Consider the following 12,444-nt stretch of genomic DNA (forward strand, 5'->3'; position numbering starts at 1 on the left):
AGCTCAGCAGTAATTTGGTGATCCCAACAGGAATTTGGAGATCTCAACAGGAATTTGGGGATCCCAGAAAGAATCCCAGCAGGAATCCCAGCAGGAATTTGGGAAGCTCAGCAGTAATTTGGTGATCCCAACAGGAATCTGGAGATCTCAACAGGAATTTGGGGATCCCAGAAAGAATCCCAGCAGGAATTTCAGCAGGAATTTGGGAATCTCAGCAGGAATTTGGTGATCCCAACAGGAATCTGGGAATCCCAGCAGGAATTTGGGGATCCCAGAAAGAATCCCAGCAGGAATTTGGGAATCTCAGCAGTAATTTGGGGATCCCAACAGGAATCTGGAGATCTCAGCAGGAATTTGGGGATCCCAGAAAGAATCCCAGCAGGAATTTCAGCAGGAATTTGGGAATCTCAGCAGTAATTTGGTGATCCCAACAGGAATCTGGAGATCTCAACAGGAATTTGGGGATCCCAGAAAGAATCCCAGCAGGAATTTCAGCAGGAATTTGGGAATCTCAGCAGTAATTTGGGGATCCCAACAGGAATCTGGAGATCTCAGCAGGAATTTGGGGATCCCAGAAAGAATCCCAGCAGGAATTTCAGCCGGAATTTGGGAATCTCAGCAGGAATTTGGTGATGCCAACAGGAATCTGGAGATCTCAACAGGAATTTGGGGATCCCAAAAAGAATCCCAGCAGGAATTTCAGCAGGAATTTGGGAATCTCAGCAGTAATTTGGTGATCCCAACAGGAATCTGGAGATCTCAGCAGGAATTTGGGGATCCCAGAAAGAATCCCAGCAGGAATTTGGGAATCTCAGCAGTAATTTGGTGATCCCAACAGGAATCTGGAGATCTCAGCAGGAATTTGGGGATCCCAGAAAGAATCCCAGCAGGAATTTCAGCAGGAATTTGGGAATCTCAGCAGTAATTTGGTGATCCCAACAGGAATCTGGAGATCTCAGCAGGAATTTGGGGATCCCAGAAAGAATCCCAGCAGGAATTTCAGCAGGAATTTGGGAATCTCAGCAGGAATTTGGTGATCCCAACAGGAATCTGGAGATCTCAGCAGGAATTTGGGGATCCCAGCAAGAATTTGGTGACCTCAGAAGGAATTTGAGGATCCCATCAGGAATCTCCAGGAGCAGAATTCCTTCGGGACGTGCGTCCTGCTGGGGACAAGAACCCAAGCAGGGGACATTGGACACGTCCCCCCCTTTCCCTTCTCCCCAAATCCACCTGGAAACGGCAGAAATTGCCCCAAAACCACAAACTGGCCTGGATTTTCTGATGGCTCCGGAATTCTGGGAATTCTTTTCCCTGCCGTGCCTGTTCCTGCTGCTCTTTGTCTGTGCTTTGGTGAATTATTCACTGGTGAAACCAAAGCTGCCTTTGAAACCTCTGGAATAAAAATTCCAGGAGCGTCAAGCTCCGTTCCTACCTGCACATTTTTTTCTGGAAGAAAATACTTTTTTGGAATAAAATAATTTTATGGAATAAATTTAAAGTAATTTCTATTTTCCTTGGGGTTTTGAGCACTTATTGAATTTTTGGAATATTATTTTGAGTTAAAAGCAACTCAGGTTTTGTAGGGGTGGGATTTGGCCATGGGAAATCCGATCCTTGGCTTGGATTGGGATTTAAACAATTCCAGGGATTGTCCTGAAGGGATCTTGGGAACTCCTGGAGCTTCTCCCACTCCTTGCCCAGACCTCCAACCCTTTCCCTGCCCCTTCCCATAGAAAAAGGAATCCATGGGGTGGAGAAATAATTCCATGGGTGGAGAAATGAATGCATGGGATTTCTCCATGGAATGGAGGAATGATTCTACGGGGTGGAAAAATAATTCCGTGGGGAATTATTGGTTCCTTTTGAGAATTCCAAGAGATGATCCTTGGGGTGGGGGGCAGGTAAATCCATGGGGCGGAGAAAAAAATTCTATAGGGCGGAGAAATAATTCCATGGAGTGGAGAAGTGATCCATGGGGTGGAAAAACGGATCCATGGGGATTTTCCATGGAACGGAGAAACGATTCTGTGGGATGGAAAAATAATTCAATGGGGTGAAGAGAGATGAATCCATGAGGTGGGCAAATAAATCCGTGGGGTGGAGAAACAAATTCCATAGGGTGGAGAAACAGATCCATGGATTGGAGAGAGGACCCATGGGGTGGAGAAATAAATCCATTGGATTTCTCCATGGAATGGAGAAGCAATCCTATGGGATGGAAAAATAATTCCATGGGGTAGAGAAATGATCCATGGGGTGGGCAAATAAATCCATGGGGTGGAGGAACGATCCATGGGATGGAGAGATGATCCATGGGGTGGAGAAATAAATCCATTTGATTTCTCCATGGAATGGAGAAATTCTATGGGATGGAAGAATAACCCCATGGCAAGGAGAAACGGATCCATGGGACGGAGAAATGAATCCATGGGGTGGAGAAATGAATCCATGGGGTGGAGAGATGACCCATGGATGGAGAGATGGCCCATGGGGTGGAGAAATAAAGCCATTGGATTTCTCCATGGAGTGGAGAAGCAATCCTATGGGATGGAAAAATAATTCCATGGGGTAGAGAAATGATCCATGGGGTGGGCAAATAAATCCATGGGGTGGAGGAACGATCCATGGGATGGAGAGATGATCCATGGATTGGATAGATGATCCATGGGGTGGAGAAATAATTCCATTGGATTTCTCCATGGAATGGAGAAGCAATCCTATGGGATGGAAGAGTAAACTCATGGCAAGGAGAAACGGATCCATGGGACGGAGAAACGGATCCATGGGATGGAGAAATGAATCCATGGGGTGGAGAGATGACCCATGGGGTGGAGAAATAAATCCATTTGATTTCTCCATGGAATGGAGAAATTCTATGGGATGGAAGAATAACCCCATGGGAAGGAGAAACGGATCCATGGGACGGAGAAATGAATCCATGGGGTGGAGAGATGACCCATGGATGGAGAGATGGCCCATGGGGTGGAGGAAGGACCTCGGGGACGTTTTTCACCCGTTCCTCCCCCGATTTCACCACCTTTGCTCACCAACCGCCGCTTCCTGCGCCGAAAGGGGAAGGGCGGCGGCTCCGAGGGGCCGGGCGGGGCAGGATGGGCCCGAGGGGCTTCGGGGGGCTCTGCCTCGCCCTGCTCTGCTCCGGGGCCGGTGAGTGGGGCCGGGGGGCTCGGGGGGCTCCGATCAGGAGGATGAGGAAGAGGAAGGGGCTGAAGGCAGCGGGTGCAGCGCAGGGAGGTCCCTGGAGGGCTTTTCCTGGGGGTTAAGCTCAGGTTTGGGTTGAGGCCGGCTTTGCTGAGCGTGGTTTGTGCTCCCATCAGGGTTTTGGGGTCTTCTGAGCTGTCCCAGCTCCCCAAATCCATCCCAGAGCATCAGGAGGGGCTTTTGGACCGTTTTGGGTTGGTTTTGTTGGTTTTGATCTCAAACGGGACTTGGATGATCCTGGTGGGTCCTTCCACCTCAAGTCCCCCAATTCCATGCCCCAAATGGGGATGTTTTGGGATATTTTGGGATATTTTGGGTTTTTTTGGGGTATTTTATAATTCCCTGCTGGTGGCACGACCCCAAACCCCCCTGGGTTTCGGGACGGCCTCAGCTCAGCCCCAGCCCCCATTTTCCACCGTGCGAACCCGACAGATTTGGGGTTTTCGTTGTCGGGGTGAGGTGTGAACCCCACAGGATGTGGGGCCGCTGCTCCGCTCGAGCTCAGCCCCCTCGGAGAGCTGTGGGACCTCCTGAGGTGGAAAAACCTGCACGGATCATCCAACCCAGCCCCTGGCCCTCCCAAAATCCCCAAATCCCCAAAATCCCCAAATTCCCAAATCCCGCCCGGTATCTGGGAGTGCTTTCCAATCCCTCCTGGAGGTTTTGGGGTTGGGATCATCCCTTGGAGCTGTTCCAGGACCCCAAAACCCTTTGGGGCAGAATTTCCCGGATTTCCACCCCAAATCCCACCTGGAAATTCCACCTCTCCCAGCCCAGGCCTGCGGACACAGGTGGGGATTTTGGGGCAGTTCCTGGAGCTTTTCCTGGTGGGAATAACCAAGGAATTGCATTTAGGATCAGGGTGATCCTGGATCTCCTGGGATCCCATCCCCGCTCCCTCACAATTCCCGGGATTTCCCTCCCTCTCCTCTTCCCCAAAATTTCCTTTTGGGGCCCTCCTGACCTTTCACCCTCTGGCGCTGTCCCCACACCCTGTCCCACGTCCCCTGAGGGGACACTGGGGTGGACATTCCCCTTCCTGAGCCCGGAATTTGGGGCAGAATGGACAAATCCCAAACCCCACAAATCCCCAGCCCTGGGCTTCCAGGAAGAGGAGTCGGGGAACGGGAACACTGGGAACAACGGGAACAACGGGAACAACGGGAATGTCACCGAGGAGACCCCGGAGGGGACACCGGAACCCCTGGAGCCACCAGGACACCCCAGCGCGGCCACCGCGGACGGGGACACGGTGACAACGTGGCCGAGGGTCACCACGAGCCCTCCTGGGAGCCTCGGGGACCTCGCGGTGACACCGGCGGGGAACCAGAGCCGTGAGTTCCAGGGGAAGGGAGGGAGGTGGCGCTGTCCCCAGGGAGGTGACATCACTGTCACCATTGATGGGGCATGGCACTGTCCCCAGGGAGGTGGCACTGTCCCCAGGGGGGTGGCATTGTCCCCAGGGAGGTGACATTGTCACCAGGGGATTGTCACCATTGATGGGACATGGCACTGTCCCCAGGGAGGTGGCACTGTCCCCAGGGAGGTGGCACTGTCCCCAGGGAGGTGGCATTGTCCCCAGGGGATTGTCACCATTGATGGGGCATGGCATTGTCCCCAGGGAGGTGGCATTGTCCCCAAGGAGGTGACATTGTCACCATTGATGGGGCATGGCACTGTCCCCAGGGAGGTGGCACTGTCCCCAGGGAGGTGGCACTGTCCCCAGGGAGGTGGCACTGTCCCCAGGGAGGTGACATTGTCACCAGGGGATTGTCACCATTGATGGGACATGGCACTGTCCCCAGGGAGGTGGCATTGTCCCCAGGGAGGTGGCACTGTCCCCAGGGAGGTGACATTGTCACCATTGATGGGACATGGCACTGTCCCCAGGGAGGTGGCATTGTCCCCAGGGAGGTGGCACTGTCCCCTGGAAGGTGGCACTGTCCCCAGGGAGGTGGCATTGTCCCCAGGGAGGTGACATTGTCACCAGGGGATTGTCACCATTGATGGGGCATGGCACTGTCCCCAGGGAGGTGGTATTGTCACCAGGGGATTGTCACCATTGATGGGGCATGGCACTGTCCCCTGGGAGGTGGCACTGTCCCCAGGGAGGTGGCACTGTCCCCAGGGAGGTGACATTGTCCCCAGGGGATTGTCACCATTGATGGGACATGGCACTGTCCCCAGGGAGGTGGCACTGTCCCCAGGGAGGTGGCATTGTCCCCAGGGAGGTGGCACTGTCCCCAGGGGTGTGGCATTGTCCCCAGGGAGGTGGCACTGTCCCCAGGGGATTGTCACCATTGATGGGGCATGGCACTGTCCCCAGGGAGGTGGCATTGTCACCATTGATGGGGCATGGCACTGTCCCCAGGGGGGTGGCACTGTCCCCAGAATTTGTCACCATCGTGGGGAGGTGGCACTGTCCCCAGGGAGGTGACATTGTCACCAGGGGATTGTCACCATTGATGGGGCATGGCACTGTCCCCAGGGAGGTGGCACTGTCCCCAGGGAGTTGGCACTGTCCCCAGGGAGGTGGCGCTGTCCCCAGAATTTGTCACCATCGTGGGGAGGTGGCACTGTCCCCAGAGGTTCATCATTGTCCCCAGAGATTTGTCACCATCACGAGGAGGTGACGCCGCCCCTGGAGGATCTGTCACCCTCTTGAGGGGTGTGTGCCACCCCCGTGGGGACTTGTCACCCTCCTGGGGGATTTGTCATTTGTCACTGTCTCGGGGGATTTGTCACCCTCCTGGGGGACCTGTCACAACTCTGGGGGATTTGTCACTGTCTCGGGGGATTTGTCACCCCTATGGGGGATGTGTGACAACTCTGTGGGATTGTCACGTCTGGGGATTGTGCACCACCTAGGCGATGGCAACTCTGTGGGGGTGCCCCCGGTGTACTTGTCCACAGACCTGGGCACTGCACCTTCTGGGGGTGTCCCCCGTCATTTGGTCGGCCCTGTCCCTCAGACTCCTCGGGAGGCCAGACGGTAGGTCCCCCCAAACTCGGGCGCGCCCAAAATGGCAGAGCTTTTGCCCACCAAAAAAAGACAAAGTCAGGCCCAAAAATCACAGAAAGTCCAGAAGGCCGGGCAACCCCAAAACCAGAGACCCCAAAAGATCCAGAAGTCAAAACCCCAAAATAATCAGAAATGTCCCAAAAGATCCAGAAGTCAAAACCCCAAATAACACCCAAACAAATCTCCACCAGATCGATCAAACCCCAAAATAATCAGAAATGTCCCAAAAGATCCAGAAGTCAAAACCCCCAAAATAATCAGAAATGTCCCAAAAGATCCAGAAGTCAGAACCCCAAAACCCCAAAAGATCCAGAAGTCACAACCCCAAAATCATTAGAAATGCCCCAAAAAGATCCAGAAATCAAAACCCCAAAAGATCCAGAGGCCACAACCCCAAAATCATTAGAAATGGCCCCGAAAGATCCAGAAGTCAAAATCCTAAAATCCCCAGAAGCCACAACCCCAAAACATCCAGAAGCCACAACCCCAAAATAATCAGAAATGCCCCTAAAAAAAATCCAGACGTCAAAACCCCAGAATTGTCAGAAATGCCCCAAAAGATCCAGAAGTCACAACCCCAAAACCCCCAGAGGCCACAACCCCAAAATCATTAGAAATGCCCCAAAAAGATCCAGAAATCGAAACCCCAAAAGATCCAGAGGCCACAACCCCAAAATAATCAGAAATGCCCCAAAAAGATCCAGAAGTCAAAACCCCAAAACCTCCAAAAATGCCCCAAAATGTCCCTTTTTGGGGTGCAGCACCATCAGGGGGATCCTGATCCCAAAAACCCTCCCATGGTCACTGCTCAGGGCTGGGAGGTTCCCCTGTGCTCCAAAATTCCCAAAATTCATCCCAAAATTCCCAAAATTCCCATCTGACCCCAAATTTGCCTCTTTTGGGGTCACCTCTGCCCTTTCCTTCTCCACAAATTTTTGGGGTTTTGGGGTTTTTTTTCCCGCTCCAAACCCAAACTGGGGCTCTGCTGCTTTTGGGGTTTTCCGAAGGGGATTTGGGGTGGAAAATTCAGATTTTGGGTCTGTTCTGGTCCCAGGGATCCTGGACAGGGCCACGAGCGGCAGCGACTCCTCAGGTGAGCCCTGCGGGTTTGACTGGGAAGTTTGGTTGTATTTTATTTTATTTTATTTTATTTTATTTTATTTTATTTTATTTTATTTTATTTTATTTTATTTTATTTTATTTTATTTTATTTCATTATATTTCATTTTATTTTGTTTTAATTTTTTGGGGGTATTTTTCTAATTGTGCATTTGATTTTATTGGGGTATTTTGATTTTACCGGGATATTTTCTTTTATATTTCATTTCATTTTATTGGGATTTTATTTCTGGGATATTTCATTTCATTGGGATATTTAATTTTTTCCTTGAATATTCAGTTTTATTGAGACGTTTTATATTTTTTTTCTGAGATATTCAATTTTATTGGGAGGTTTGATTTTTTTCTGGGATATTTAATCTTACTGGGATATTTTATTTTTTCTGGGATATTCAATTTTATTGGGAGGCTTTAATTTTACAGGGATATTTTCTTTTATATTTTATTTTATCGGGATATTTTGTTGTATTGGTTGTTTTTTGGTTTTTTTTTTTTTTTTTTCTAGGATATTTAATTTTATGGGGATATTTAATTTTTCCTGGGATATTTTTTATCCATCCTGGAAGTTCCCAATTCAGTTTGGATGGTGGGAATGTCCCATTCCCAGGATTGGGATGATCCTAAAACTCCTCCCATCCCAACCAGAATTTCCAGAATTTCCAATTCTGAAATTCCCAGAATTCCCAAATCCCGGAGATTCCCAGCTCTCATCCCGACCCTTCCCTTGCAGATTTGGGGGTTCTGGTCCAGCCCCACATCCACGACCCCACCCCAAAAATCCCGGAGGAGACCGAGACCCCCTTGGACCGGCCAGAGCCCCCCCAGCCCCCGGTACTGCTGGGAAAAGGGAAAATTCCTGGGAAAAAGGGAAAATTCCTGGGGAAATGGAATTTCCTGGGAAAAAGGGAAAATTCCTGGGAAAAAAGGGAAAATTCCTGGGAAAAATGGGATTTCCTGGGAAAAAAGGAAAATTCCTGGGGAAATGGGAAAATTCCTGGGGAAAAGGAAAATTCCTGGGAAAATTCCTGGGGAAAAGGGACAATTCCTGGGAAAATGGGAATTCCGGGGGAAATGGGAAAATTCCTGGGGAAAAGGGAAAATTCCCGGGGGAAATGGAATTCCTGGGAAAAGGGAAAATTCCTGGGGAAAAGGGAAAATTACTCGGGAAAATGGGAATTCCTGGGGAAAAGGGAAAATTCCTGGGAAAATAGGAAAATTCCTGGGGAAAAGGGAAAATTCCTGGGAAAATGGAATTTCCTGGGAAAAAAAGGAAAATTCCTGGGAAAATTCCTGGGGAAAAGGGAAAATTCCTGGGAAATGGAATTCCTGGGGAAATGGGAAAATTCCTGGGAAAAAGGGAAAATTCCTGGGGAAAAGGGAAAATTCCTGGGAAAAGGGAAAATTCCTGGGGAAATGGGATTTCCTGGGAAAAAAAGGAAAATTCCTGGGAAAAGGGAAAATTCCTGGGAAATGGAATTTCCTGGGAAAAAAGGAAAATTCTGGGAAAATTCCTGGGAAAAGGGAAAATTCCTGGGAAAATTCCTGGGGAAAAGGGAAAATTCCTGGGAAAAAATGGAATTCCTGGGCAAATGGGATTTCCTGGGAAAAAAGGAAAATTCCTGGGAAAAGGGAAAATTCCTGGGAAATGGAATTCCTGGGGAAAAGGGAAAATTCCTGGGAAAAGGGAAAATTCCTGGGGAAATGGAATTTCCTGGGGAAAAAGGAAAATTCCTGGGAAAAAGGGGAAATTCCTGGGATAAAGGGGAAATTCCTGGGAAAATGGGAAATTCCTGGGAAAATGGGGAAATTCCTGGGATAAAGGGGAAATTCCTGGGAAAATGGGAAAATTCCTGGGATAAAGGAAAAATTCCTGGGATAAAGGGGAAATTCCTGGGGAAATGGAATTTCCTGGGAAAAAAGGAAAATTCCTGGGAAAAGGGAAAATTCCTGGGGAAATGGGATTTCCTGGGAAAAAAGGAAAATTCCTGGGGAAAAGGGAAAATTCCTGGGAAAATGGGAATTCCTGGGGAAAAGGGAAAATTCCTGGGGAAAAAGAGAAAATTCCTGGGAAAAAATGGAATTCCTGGGGAAAGGAAAATTCCTGGGAAAAGGGAAAATTCCCGGGGAAATGGAATTCCTGGGGAAATGGGAAAATTCCTGGGGAAAAGGGAAAATTCCTGGGAAAAAATTGAATTCCTGGGCAAATGGGATTTCCTGGGAAAAAAGGAAAATTCCTGGGAAAAGGGAAAATTCCTGGGGAAAAGGGAAAATTCCTGGGGAAAAAGGGAAAATTCCCAGGATAAAGGGAATTCCTGGCATAAAGGGACAATTCCTGAAAAATGGGAATTCCTCAGATAAGGGAACGATTTTTGGGGAAAAAGGGAAAATTCCAGATTCTCCAATTCCCGATTTTCTCCTCCCCAGCCGGACTCGGCCCCGGGAGGCTCCTGAGGGTCCCGGGGTGGCCCCAGTGGGTCCCGACCCCACCCTGGGGACACGAGGGCACCCCAAGGCCCCTCTGCACGAGGAACAGCACAAAAAGTGGGATTTTATCCCAAAAATCCTTGGAATTTCTCTGCCAGGACACGCAGCCCACTCTGATGTTTTTCCTCCGTGGTTTTGGGGCAGTTCTGGGGGGATTTGGGGGTGGGATGAGCACAAAAGGAGCTGGGCATTGACCCCAAAAATCCCAAGGTTTTGATCCCAAAAATCCCAAGGTTTGGCCCCAAAAATCCCAAGGTTTTGATCCCAAAAATCCCAAGGTTTTGGCCCCAAAAATCCCAAGGTTTGGCCCCAAAAATCCCAAAGTTTTGGCCCCATAAATCCCAAGGTTTGGCCCCAAAAATCCCAAGGTTTTGGCCCAAAAATCCCAAGGTTTGGCCCCAAAAATCCCAAGGTTTGGCCCCAAAAATCCCAAAGTTTTGGCCCCAAAAATCCCAAGGTTTTGCCCCAAAAATCCCAAGGTTTTGCCCCAAAATCAAGGTTTCCCAAATCCAGGTTTTGGCCCCAAAAATCCCAAGTTTTGCCCCAAAAATCCCAAGGTTTTGGCCCCAAAAATCCCAAGGTTTTGGCCCCATAAATCCCAAATTTTGGCCATAGTAGTGCCCAAACAATTTTGGCCCCAAATCCAATTGCCATATCCAAAATTTGGCCAAACAAGCTTGCCCCAAATCCAGTTTGGCCCAAAATCCAAGGTTTGACCCCAAAATCCAGTTTGCCAAATCCCAGTTGGCCCCAAATCCAAAGTTTTGGCCCCAAATCCAAGGTTTGGCCCAAATCCCAAGTTTGGCCCCAAAATCCCAAGGTTTTGCCCCAAAAATCCCAAGGTTTGGCCCCAAAAATCCCAAGGTTTTGGCCCAAAATCCCAAGGTTTGGCCCCAAAAATCCAAGTTTGGCCCAAAAATCCAAGGTTTTGGCCCCAAAAATCCCAGGGTTTGGCCCCAAAAATCCCAGGTTTTGGCCCCAAAAATCCCAAGGTTTTGCCCCAAAAATCCCAAGGTTTTGGCCCCAAAAATCCCAAGGTTTGGCCCCAAAAATCCCAAGGTTTTGGCCCCAAAAATCCCAAGGTTTTGCCCCAAAAATCCCAAGGTTTTGATCCCAAAAATCCCAAGGTTTTGGCCCCAAAATCCAAGTTTGGCCCAAAAATCCCAAGGTTTTGGCCCCAAAAATCCAGGTTTGCCCAAAATCCCAAGGTTTTGGCCCCAAAAATCCCAAGGTTTTGCCCCAAAAATCCCAGGTTTGATCCCAAAAATCCAAGGTTTGGCCCCAAAATCCCAAGGTTTTGGCCCCATAAATCCCAAGGTTTTGCCCCAAAATCCCAAAGTTTTGGCCCAAAATCCCAAGGTTTTGGCCCCATAAATCCCAAGGTTTTGGCCCCAAAATCCCAAGTTGCCCAAAATCCCAAGTTTGGCCCAAAAATCCCAAAGTTTTGGCCCAAAATCCAAGGTTTGGCCAAAATCCCAAGGTTTGGCCCCAAAAATCCCAAGTTTTGGCCCCATAAATCCCAAGGTTTGGCCCACAAAATCCCAAGGTTTGGCCCAAAAATCCCAAGGTTTGTGCCCCAAAATCCCAAGGTTTGGCCCCAAAAATCCCAAGTTTTGGCCCCATAAATCCCAAGTTTTGGCCTTGAATCCCAAAATTTTGGCCCCATAGATTCCAAAGTTTGTGCACAAAATCCCAAATTTGGCTCAAAAATCCCAATTCTTGGCCCCACAACTCCCAAATTCTGGCCCCATAAACCCATGATTTGGCCCCAAAAATCCCAAGGTTTTGGCCCCAAAAATCCCAAGGTTTGGCCCCAAAAATCCCAAGGTTTGGCCCCAAAATCCCAAGGTTTGGCCCCAAAAATCCCAAGGTTTTGGCCCCAAAAATCCCAAGGTTTTGGCCCCAAAAATCCCAAGGTTTTGCCCCAAAAATCCCAAGGTTTTGATCCCAAAAATCCCAAGGTTTGGCCCCAAAAATCCCAAGGTTTGGCCCCAAAAATCCCAAGGTTTTGGCCCCAAAAATCCCAAGGTTTGGCCCCAAAAATCCCAAAGTTTTGGCCCCATAAATCCCAAGGTTTGGCCCCAAAAATCCCAAGGTTTTGACCCCAAAAATCCCAAGGTTTGGCCCCAAAAATCCCAAGGTTTTGGCCCCATAAATCCCAAAATTTTGGCCTTGTAGATCCCAAAATTTTGGCCCCATAGATTCCTAAAATTTAGTGACAAACGCCCCAAATCTCTGGCCTAAAAAATCCCAAATCCTCGGCCCCACAACCCCAAATCCTCGGCCCCATATCCGCCATGCATTTGGCCCCAGAGATCCCAAGGTTTTGCCCCAAAAATCCCAAGGTTTTGATCCCAAAAATCCCAAGGTTTTGCCCCAAAAATCCCAAAGTTTTGGCCCCAAAAATCCCAAAGTTTTGGCCCCAAAAATCCCAAGGTTTTGGCCCCATAAATCCCAAGGTTTGGCCCCAAAAATCCCAAGGTTTTGGCCCCAAAAATCCCAAGGTTTTGGCCCCATAAATCCCAAAATTTTGGCCTTGTAGATCCCAAAATTTTGGCCCCATAAATCCCAAGGTTTGGCCCCAAAAATCCCAAAGT

At 49.2% G+C, this 12,444-nt stretch overlaps 1 long non-coding RNA gene across 1 annotated transcript; it reads left to right on the forward strand.

The window, feature by feature from the left end:
• The first annotated feature begins 7,296 nt into the window (after positions 1-7,296).
• Positions 7,297-9,890, forward strand: LOC135457722 (uncharacterized). The gene is made up of 3 exons (XR_010442761.1): positions 7,297-7,337; positions 8,094-8,194; positions 9,788-9,890. It is a non-coding gene; the product is annotated as an uncharacterized LOC135457722 (long non-coding RNA).
• The last annotated feature ends 2,554 nt before the right edge of the window (positions 9,891-12,444 follow it).

The sequence above is a fragment of the Zonotrichia leucophrys genome, chromosome 25 (assembly GCF_028769735.1).
Source record: "Zonotrichia leucophrys gambelii isolate GWCS_2022_RI chromosome 25, RI_Zleu_2.0, whole genome shotgun sequence".
Lineage (NCBI taxonomy): Eukaryota > Metazoa > Chordata > Aves > Passeriformes > Passerellidae > Zonotrichia > Zonotrichia leucophrys.